The following is a 10,838-nucleotide window of genomic DNA, read 5'->3' on the forward strand; positions in this document are numbered from 1 at the left end:
CTCACTGGGACTGCTGTCAGATATCCCATTGTTGCTGTGTGTCAAGGAGATTCTTATTCTTTGAATCTGCAGGTCTGGCTCCTTCATGTGTTCCAGCAGGTCATACATGGGGTAGATGTTGGGGTGAGGTTCACTCAGAGCCCTGGCTCAGGGTCCACTCCCTTGTACTCAGGGCAGGGCCAGCTCTCCCGTTCCTGTGTCCTCAGGGCAGGGATGGCTCTCCAGCTCCTGTGCCCTCCAGACAGGGCCAGTTCTCAGGCTCCCATGTCCCCAGGGATGGATCACCTGCTCCCATGTTCTAAGGTCCAGCTTTCCTGTTCTTGTGTCCTCAGGGTCAGCTCTCCTGCTTCCATGTCTCCAGGGCCAGATCTTCTGCTCCTGTTTAATTAGCCAGATTATTGCTGGCCATCAAGGCCTGGATGGCCTCCTACTCCTGTGGGTACTGGATCTTGTGAGCCATCAAGCAGGTAGAAAGTGGAGGCCCTTCAAAGTCTTCTTTGAGTAGCTTGCAGAAACCACTGATGTTGGCCCAGCTCAGTTTCTTGTCCCGGGGAACTTGTGTCTCTGTTGATTTGTGCCTCCTGAGTCTCTGGTTCCATCACTGCTCCATCTTTCATGGGCCCCCGCCTCGGTGGTACTCCTAGTATCCACCTCTGCAAGATCCAGCTTTTGGCAAGGAGCATGGCCAGGGCCCATGAGAGCAGGTTCCGGAGGCCTGTGGTGTCGGAGGTGCTGTCCTTGCTTGGGCTCGACTTGAACAGCACCCCCTCCTCGAATGCCATCTCCTTGACCTGCACTGTGCCAGGCAGGCCACAACCCAAAAAGTGGTGGTAGCGGCAGCCGGCAGAGGCAGTGGCCCTGGGTCCCTGGGAGCTCACCTGAGGGTGGTCCCATGGTCCTGCAGTGGGAGAGCATGGAAGATCCACATGACAGGATTTCTTTCTTTCTGGGAAACACCAGCACTGTGTTTGGAAGCTCTCAGTATGGCTCTTTGGTGGCAGTGGTGCTGTTCTGAGGATCAGACACAGTGTGTGATCAATGCCATCTTGGATGATCTCATCTTGGGTATTTCTTTTTTTTATTATTTAAATTTATTAATTTATTCAGGTTATACTTGTATCCTCCCTTTCCTCCTTCCCTCCCTCCTGCTTTCACCCTATTCCCCTCCCCTAGGTCTAAGACCAAGGGGACCTCCTCCCCCACTATATGGTCAAAGGCTATCAAGTATCATCTTGGTAGCCTGTTTATTCTTTCTTTGAGTGCCACCAACAAGGGGAAGTGGTCAAATATGGGACACCAGAGTTCATGTCAGAATCAGTCCCCGCTATCCACATAACTGTGGAGAACACATTGCGCTAAGTGTTTCCTCCCAATCAGGCTGCTCTCGGTGATGAACATTTCTGTGTAGCTCTGGAACACAATCATCATCCTCAGATTGCACTGAGGACCTCATCTTTCAAACCTGCAGACTTGCTCCCACCGCGTGGACCTAAGCCCGCCTGTGGTTATTTTTAATGTCTGATTTTATTGTGTTATTATATTGTTCTATAAGTCCATGACAATCTTTTTATTTTTAAAATGGTACTAAAATTTTTCTAAATTATGAAGGGTACATCTGAGGGGCAAATTAAGAATTAAATGAGAGTTATCCATTTGGAAGAAAATGCACTATTAGTTAATGATTGGAGCATGTCCACCCATTTCACTTGGGTGACTTATAGTCATGTGTCGTATTCTCTGCCACACTCTGTATTTTTCTTGATCAGTGGCATAAACTTACTGGCAATTGAGTATATATCATGCTTTGCTATTGGGTCATGTTGGTCATCAGAGATCAAGTCTTACACTTAATTTTTTGTGTAATAAATGTATGATGATTTCTCTCAGAAGTGAAGTAGAATGAATTTCCATTCTGTTAGGATTGAGAAGAAACTAAAATGGAAAGAACTGCTTAGTTTGGCCATAACATATCACAGGCTAATGATCACATGAGAATCTCTAAATTATGTAAAATTAATGCCCGCAGACAGAAGTACCCACCATTTGGGATCTTATATTTCCTCTCTAATCTACTATAGAAAATACATGGACCTTATTGCATGACAGTTGGGGAACTTATTGCTTTGGAAAACAATGCATTATTTTGGTCACCTTACTTTTGGAAAAGGTACCTGGGATGGGTTAACATGGATATAGTAAAAGAAAGTAGAAAAAAGTGCTAGAGGGAGCCACCTGAGATACATAGTATTTTTCAAATATTCTCATCACATAGATTTCTTTTGAAATACTTTTCTTTTTAAAATTTATTTTTATGCATATGAGTGTTTGTATATTTTTGTACAACCAGAGTGATTATAGAGTCCAGAAGAGGGCATCAGATCCTCTGGAACTGAACTTATGAACTTACAGACAGTTGTGAGCTACCATGTGTTCACTGGGAATCAAAAGCCAGGTCAAGTGCTCTTAACTGATAAAAACATCTATCTACACTCAAAAATACTTTTCTTCAGACAAATTCAATTTATCTCTACAGTCAACAAATATTTGCATTCATTTCTTACTTAAATTTTAATTATTTGAGAAACTAACAACAGAGACCACAACTTGGTAACATGCCAAGAACTGCTGATCATGAGGTTTGCAGCCTCAATTAATACATCTACAACATAACCCCTCTACTTAAGGCTCAGACAACATCACAGGTATTGTAAGAACCGAGAGACAAGAATATATGCTGCACGATTGGATTTCTATATATGACTATCTCTTAAGGCCTGGTAAACCATGCTAAGCAAAGCAGTCAGTATTAAATATGGCATAGTGCCTACAATTGACAGCTCTGATTCTGGACTTCTAAGTTAAAATGCTTCCTCCACCATATTTTGTTTCTTGATATTAACTTTTCTAAGGGTGGTGAACATAGTTAAATGGTAGAGAGATTTCCTTCATATATGAAGTGCAAAGTTCTATTCACATTAGCAGAAAAAAAGAAATAAAAACAACTTATTCAAGTATTAGTTTCCACACCTGTGCAATGGTGGAATACCTATCGTAGTTCAATTTTGTGAGAATAAAATGAGATGAATTATGAAACTTCTCCAAATGAATCTAAATTGTCATAGTAACAATGAGGGCTAGTACTGACAATAGTTGGCCTCCCGAGGTCAATATCAGCTCAATAATCTAGAAACTAACCTAGAAGTTCAGGTCTCCATAAATTGATCATGTCCCCTGGCAGGACAGCTTTGCCAGTCCACAGAGGAAGAGGATACAGACAGCCCAGATGAGACTTGATGGGCTGGGGTCAGATGTTAGGTGAGGAGGGCTCCCTCTTACTGAGGACTAGGAGAGGGAGGGAGAGGATATGAGGAAGGAAGGGTGGGACTGGGTGGAGATGAGGGAGGGGGATACAATCAGAATGTAAAGTGAACAATTTTATTAATTAAAATATCTTTGTTAATTATTTGAGAGTTTTGTACATTACAGTTTGATCATATTCGTAGCTTTGAAAGACAGGAGAAGAGTAGGCTATTCTGTTTACAAAGTGGACATTTTCAATCTGAAAGTCACACCACTAATACACTTACTAGGTCAAAGATAATTCACAATATTAAGTTTAAAAAATAAAATGGGCTGTACTTCAGTTGTGCCTCATTTGGAAATACCGTTATATAAATCCAGTTATTCCAAGTTAGTACTGATCTGACCCCAAAGATTATCTGTACAGCAACCGGAAGAAAGTCATATTACAAAATGTTTACTCATATATCAACACCCCTTTCACAAAGAAATTCATCTTTTATTAATTATTTTCTTTAGCTCTATATTGCTAACAAGTGACCCAGAGACAGACTTCATATAAAACAAAACCAGCTGATAACCTGACAAACTGTGCTGGGTTGGTCCTGTTCATATAAATTAAGTTTAAATAAATGGTTTCCCTTAGCACGAAGAGCCTTGATTTCGAAGTGACTCATAAATGAGGAATGGCTCGAGAGCAAGCAGAGATATCAGTGACGTTAGTTCTTCCCATTAGCATTCTGATCACATAAGCCTCTTGTGACTCCCTTTCAATTTTTTTCCTTTTCATTAAATCAGCTACTTGCTTTGTGTTCTTAGAGGATAGTGAACTAGCCAGTTCATGTTACATTTTCAAACACTGATTTATACTGTGGGCATAATGAAAAATATATGCAATAACCTTTTTTATGTATGTTGAACTAGACTTCTTTGGGGCTAAGCTTTCTCTCAAAATTCTATTTGAATTTTCTCTGTAGGAAATCAATATATCTGACTATCATAACAGAAACCAAAACTATAGATTTGACTCAGTAGTAAAATGAAATTCATGATTAACTTGACGACTTTGATGGGATAAAGAGAGGGAGAGAAAAGGAACGTATTTTCATTGCATAGGTTCTTTACATTTCCACTACACTTTTATTATTGTCCAATTAGAGAAACAAAAGAGGTGTTTACCATCACACTTAAAAATAGCCTTGGAAGGCTAAAAAGATAATTCAGTGGTTCACTCACTGTCTGCTCTTCCGGAGAATACAGGTTTGAATCCCAGCAGCCACATAGTAGCTAGAAATCATGTATAGCTCCAGTCCTAGAGGAACCTGGTGCTCTCTTCTGACCTCTCTGGGCACTGCAGGCATGTGGTGTATAAACATATATCCAGTCAAAACAGTCATATACATAGAGTAAAACAAAATAAAATATCTTGCACTGATTTATTCTTTTCACTTCTGATCAATTATAGAAAACTGAAGAGGACTTATAATTTTTGATAACCTTAGTTTAACACTGTATTAGTGACATTGTTAAGCTCCTAGTTAGAATGATAATTTTCCTATGAAGTACTATCATTTTTATTTTATTTTATTTTTTGAGACAGGGTTTCTCCATGTAGGTTGGTATGTCTTGGATCTCACTCTGTAGACCAGGTTGACCTCTAACTCTCAGAGATCTGCGTGCCTCTGCCTCCAGAGTACTGGGATTAAAGGTGTGTGCCACCGCACCCAGCTTGAATACTACCATTTTGAAGTTAAATGTTTGTGAAAACTATAGACAAGGTTGTCAGCATAAAAACAAGACCACGAGAAGGAATTTAATCTTATACCTCTATTCTCTAATGAGACGTCTTAAGGTCTGTGCATGAGAGAGAAGATTCAGTGTTGAGGCTTCCTTTCTAAATGCCCCTGTTCAATTGTTTCTTTGCACAAAAACAAGGAAAACATTAGAGGCATTATGGTTGGTGTGCTTTTTAAAATGAAAAGCAGATTTCCCTTATAACTTTCTGATGTTGTTAAGAAAGGATGAGCACCTAGTTTAAATGTACTAGTTTTAAGAAAAAGATGCATTACTTTACATTTAAGCGACAAAGTACATAAATTCAATTGATCCACAAATAGTACTTTGAGGTATTATTGACACTGTTTTGCAAATGAAACAATTGAGGTCCAAAAATATTAAATAGTGTGTTTAAGGCAATTAAGCTAGCTGCAGAAATAAGACTGTCTGATTTTTTAATAAATAGAAAACCTGGGAAACTCAGATGGGAGAAATAATTTAGATCATCTGAGGCTTGAGAAGATTTAATTTGCCCATGCCAGAGGTAAGTGGATACGAGACTCCAACTACTTTTCCCAATCTAATGCAGGAATTTTGAATGTAGTCTAATTCAGCACAGTTAAATATTCATTTACAATACAACTAGGGGAAAAGTTGGTGAAATTAAGTATATTAAATACATTCATTCAGAATCAATGAATGTTAATACATATTGAAATATCCTATTTGAAGAAGACAAATCACTGCTTTGTATAATCAAGAAAAAGATGAAATAGCATTTGTTTTTAAAAATATAAATATAAATTTTACTATTTTTCCAGATACACTAAGATGTAGTCAAAAAGTAATATATGATTTTGATATGTATTTATATTTATAAATGATTAGCCAAGAGCGAAAAAATTTAAGATATATTCTCATACATTATTATTAACTAAAATGCAAACCTGTGTTATAAATACTCAGAACTTATTCCTTTCTATGTGAAACTTTGTGTCTTTTTACCAATATCTTTCTATTCCCTGGAATTTGATTCCTGAGTCACTATAAAGAATAATTATACTATTTTTCTTTATGAATTATATATTTAGAATAATTTATTTATTATAATTTTTCACACAATACATGCATATTGTTATTCCTACTCTCCCTCGCTTTTCTCCCCTATTCCCTTTCCCTATGCCTCTGATGTGGGTGGGGGTGGGGAAGGGGATTCCTACTCCACAGTGTGGCCACAACCTATCAGATCTCATCAGGGTAGCTTGTATCCCCTTTCTCTGTGTGTCCATTGGGCCTCTCTGCCAAGGTGCAGTTATCAAATCATGAGCACCAGAGTTCATGTCAGTTTAGCAGCAGTTCCCTGGTCCCCTCCTTGCCCTTGGAGATGCAGCTGTCCTTTGGCTACATCTGAACAAAGGATCTAGATTCTCTACATGTACTGTCCTTGGTTGGTGCATTAGTTTGTTCAGACCCCCCTGTGTCCAGATCCTCTGGCCTTGATGGTCTCCCAGTGGAGCTCCTGACCTTTCTGATCCTCCCATCCCTCCCCCCCCCCGACTCATCCATACAACTCTCAGTGCCCTGCCCAGAGTCTGGCTGTAAGTCCCAGTATCTTTCCTGATCCCCTGCTGGGTGGAATCTCTCAGAGGACATCTATTTTGGGCTTATATCCACTTATAAGTGAGTATATACTATGTGTGTCTTTCTGGGTCTAGGTTACCTACTCAGGATGATCTTTTCTAGTTCTATCCATTTGCCTGAAAATTTCAAGATTTCCTTGTTTTTAATAGCTGAATAGTAGTATTCCATTATAACTTCCATAGAAGTTATGGAAGACAGGCAGAGTGGAAAAAGGAAGGATTTGATTTTGTAACTTTTGATGATCATGACACAGTTGATAAAAGTGTTGTTCAGAAATACCACACTATTAATAGGCATAATTGTGAAGAGAAAAAGACGCCTTCTAAATAAGAGTTCTAACCATCAGTCTGATGGTTTGCAGAGAGATCATGGAGGTGGATCTGGCAACTTTATGGGTCATGGTGGAAACTTTGGAGGTGGTGGAGGTAACTTTGGTAGTGGTGGAAACTCTGGTGGAAGAGGAGGCTATGGTGGTGGAGGTGGTAGCAGCAAAGGTAGGTATGAAGATAGTGATGTGGACATAATGTATTTGGAGGTGATGGTGGCAATAGAGATGATGGTCCTGGTTACAGTAGTAGAGGATGCTATGGTAGTGGTAGACCAGGATACAGAAACCAAGGTGGTGGATATGGTGGAGGAGGATATGATGGTTACAATGAAGGAGGAAATTTTGGTGGAGGTAACTATGGTGGTGGTGGGAGCTACAGAAACAGGCTACAGTTCTTAGCAGGAGAGAGAGTGAGGAGTTGTCAGGAAAGTTGCAGGTTACTTTGAGACAGTAGTCCCAAATGCGTTAGAGGAACTGTAAAAATCTGCCACAGAAGGAACAATGACCCAGAGTCAGAAAAGTTACTGCAGTTTAAACAGGAAACTCTTTTGTTCAGGACTGACATAGCTGCAGTTTGTAACAAGTGCAGCTCTTGATGAATGCAATGTACTGTCAATGAGATGGACATTCCTGAGGACTTTTATCTGTTATAGCTTTGTCTTTTCCTTTTCCTTTTCATTATATCAAGTATATTGCCCTGTAAATTGTGATAATGATATAAATAATTAAAACTTAAGGAATTTTTAAACTTTTCAATATTTGTGTAGTTCAGTTTTCCTACATTTTAGAACAAAAACTTTAACAAAATGTAGTTTTGAAGGTGTTTCCTTATAAGTTAACAAGAAGATCATTGTTAATTACTCTTTTGTATGAACTTTGCTGAAGTTAATTGTAAAGAAATACCTACTGAGTTGCAATGAAGGGAAATATATTCTCCCCATTTTCAAAACCATGATGAGTGGGCACTGACATTGGGAGAGAATAGATATTTGTATGATTGCAATGTGTATTTTAGATAATTAAAATTGGGTAATAAAATAACACATTAGTAAATTTAATAGCATTAAGATTACCTTCAAATGAAAATTATCTCAAAAGTTTTTTTTAAAGCTGAATAGTATTCAATTGTGTAAATGTACCATTGTTTCTTTGTTTCTTTATCCATTTTTCAATTGAGGGACGTCTAGGATGTTTCCAGATTCTGGCTATTAGGAATAAAGCTGCTATGAACATAGTTGAGCAAATGTTGTATGGCTGGGTGTTGAGGTAGCACTATTTCCAGTTTTCTAAGAAAATGCCAGATTGATTGGCAAAGTAGTTGTATAAGTCTGCACTTGTGCTCCTGAGGTCAAGCAGTATTTTTTGTTTTTATCTATTTGACTAAGTTCACTAAGTGTTTTGCTCTGTATGTTCAAGAGTCATCTCTGTTATCACAGTTGAGATAATTTCCTCCTTTTTAAAGGCAGAGTAGTATATGTATAACTATATACACATATATTTATGTATATATATATACATATACATAAATGTGTATGTCTTTATCCATTCATCTGTTGATGGAAACCTCAGCTGATTTCAAACCTTCACCATTACAAATACTGCTACAACACATATGCTGTCCTTTGATTTAGAACCCTAAGATTGATTTCTGACATATAGGTGTTATTTTGAGAAGAATTTTCATATTTTTCCTCTAATAGTCATGCTAATACACATTGCCAGAAACAGCACACAAATAATTCCCTTTTTAGAGACCTCTTCCAACATATTTGGCTTTTTATATGATTATAACAGCTGTGAGGTAATATTTAATTGTGGTTCAATGTATATTTGCATCATTATTAGTGATGCTTAGCCATTTTTCCTATATTCATTAGCCATTGGTATGCTATACATTGATAACTCTTTATTCATGCCCATTATTCAGATTTTGAGCAGATTATTATTTGTTTTGGAATTGGTTGCTTTATTTCTTTACATATTTTGGATAATAACTCTCTCTCAGGTATTTGTTTGGAAAATATATTTTCCTACTCCTGACATTTTTGTTTTGTTTTTTTTCTTGTTATTGTCATTACTTTAGTTGCACGCAATCACATTTGTCTATTGTTTGCTTTGTAATTTGTACTTTTAAACTCTTATTCTAAAAAGGTCTCTCATCAAACCAATGTAAGAAGATTTTTCCCTATGTATTTTTGTAGTCATTTTGCAGTTTCACATGTCATATTTAAATCTTATGTATACTTAAGATTGATTTTGGATGTGGTGTGAAATAAGTTTTTATAAAGACAGTCAGAATTCTGGACACTATGAAGAAATTGTCTCTTTCCCATTGTATTTTCTTGGGAATTTTGTTGAAGATAAACTGCTCAAAATTTTACGGGCCTTTTTTCTAGACTGTGCATTCTGTTGTTGGGTTGATATTTCTGATTTTATTCTAGCCTCGTGTTACTCTGATTATTAAAGCCTTGTAGTATAACTTTATTTTATTTTATGACAGGATCATACAAGGTAGTTCAGGCTTGTCTGCAAGTTACTTAAGTAGCTGGCCCTGGCCTTGGACTCACAGCAATAATCCTGCCTCAGCTTCCTGCAGGCATGAACCATTATGCTTGGCTGTAGTATAATTTTAAATCATGTAGCATGATGTTCTAGCTTTGTTATGAAGTCACATTCTTGGTCGGAAATAACTTGGCTTTTAAGATAGGAAAAAGTGCTTTTATTAAGATTCTAAAAAAAAATATCCACTGTTCTTAAGGGTACATACTCAGGGGTTTTGACGTTATTACAGACATTAAGTTATTTCTTTTAAGAACAAGTAATATTGATAATGCACTCAGTTTTCTCTTACATGTAACTACTTTTCCGTGGTAAGAACACTATCTTCCCATGACATTCAATCATTAAAAGTCTTTGGGATTTTCTTTACAAATAGGTGACCGAGAATTTTACAGGATTCAAAATGCAGAAATAAGAGTAAGTGCTCCAAAAAGATATATGTATAGCATTGTTCTTATTTTTAGTACTTGCTATTTGGCATTAGCATTTGTATGTTTAATTTTTTGCAGCATGTCCTTTGATGATTATTTGACTTGTTTGATAGTAGAAAGAATTACACAGGAAAGAAACCAGCATAAACATTAAGGTTTCTTTTGAAGGAACTGTGATGGGATTTAAAAGAGCAAGCCATTGTTGGCATAGTACTGGCCTCTGGCCAAACTATGAAATGGAACATGACTGTCTTAAGCTCAACCTCCCACCTTGTTTATCAAATAGCACTGAAGTACTCTATCTTCCTGATATATTTTCCCTTTAACCACTTATCACCCTCAAACTTTAATGTGCTCTGCCTCAGTCTCTTGCCTAGAGAACTGATAGACCACTAGTAGATTGTTGATAAGCTCAGAAGGGTTTCAATCTTTAATCTTCTAGTACTTTCAGATTTAGGCATTATTCCAAAGGAAGGAATATAAAACATCACCTATTTTGACATGCTTTAGCTACTATGGAATTTGAGGGCTGGTGTATGTGTGTTTCATCATCCTCAAAAATACAGTGTATTAAAAATACTGTGTATAAAATATTATGTATAGATGTGGTTTTTGTCTGCATACATACTGAAAATTCTAGCAGATACTTTAAAAACTAAGAGGTTTAATGTGACAGAGAGGGAGTGGAAGATGTAGTTCAAATCAATGTTATTGATTTCAAAATATGAGACTTTCTACACTTAGCTTTGTAGTAATGAGTTCTAGAATTAGTGGCAGGTAGACCTCGACATAATGGTTCTCAC

At 37.4% G+C, this 10,838-nt stretch overlaps 1 pseudogene; it reads left to right on the plus strand.

Moving 5' to 3' along the window:
* Positions 1-5,611: 5,611 nt before the first annotated feature.
* On the plus strand, positions 5,612-7,491 carry LOC127185308 (heterogeneous nuclear ribonucleoprotein A3-like; annotated as a pseudogene).
* The last annotated feature ends 3,347 nt before the right edge of the window (positions 7,492-10,838 follow it).

The sequence above is a fragment of the Acomys russatus genome, chromosome X, assembly GCF_903995435.1.
Source record: "Acomys russatus chromosome X, mAcoRus1.1, whole genome shotgun sequence".
NCBI classification, from domain to species: Eukaryota; Metazoa; Chordata; class Mammalia; order Rodentia; family Muridae; genus Acomys; species Acomys russatus.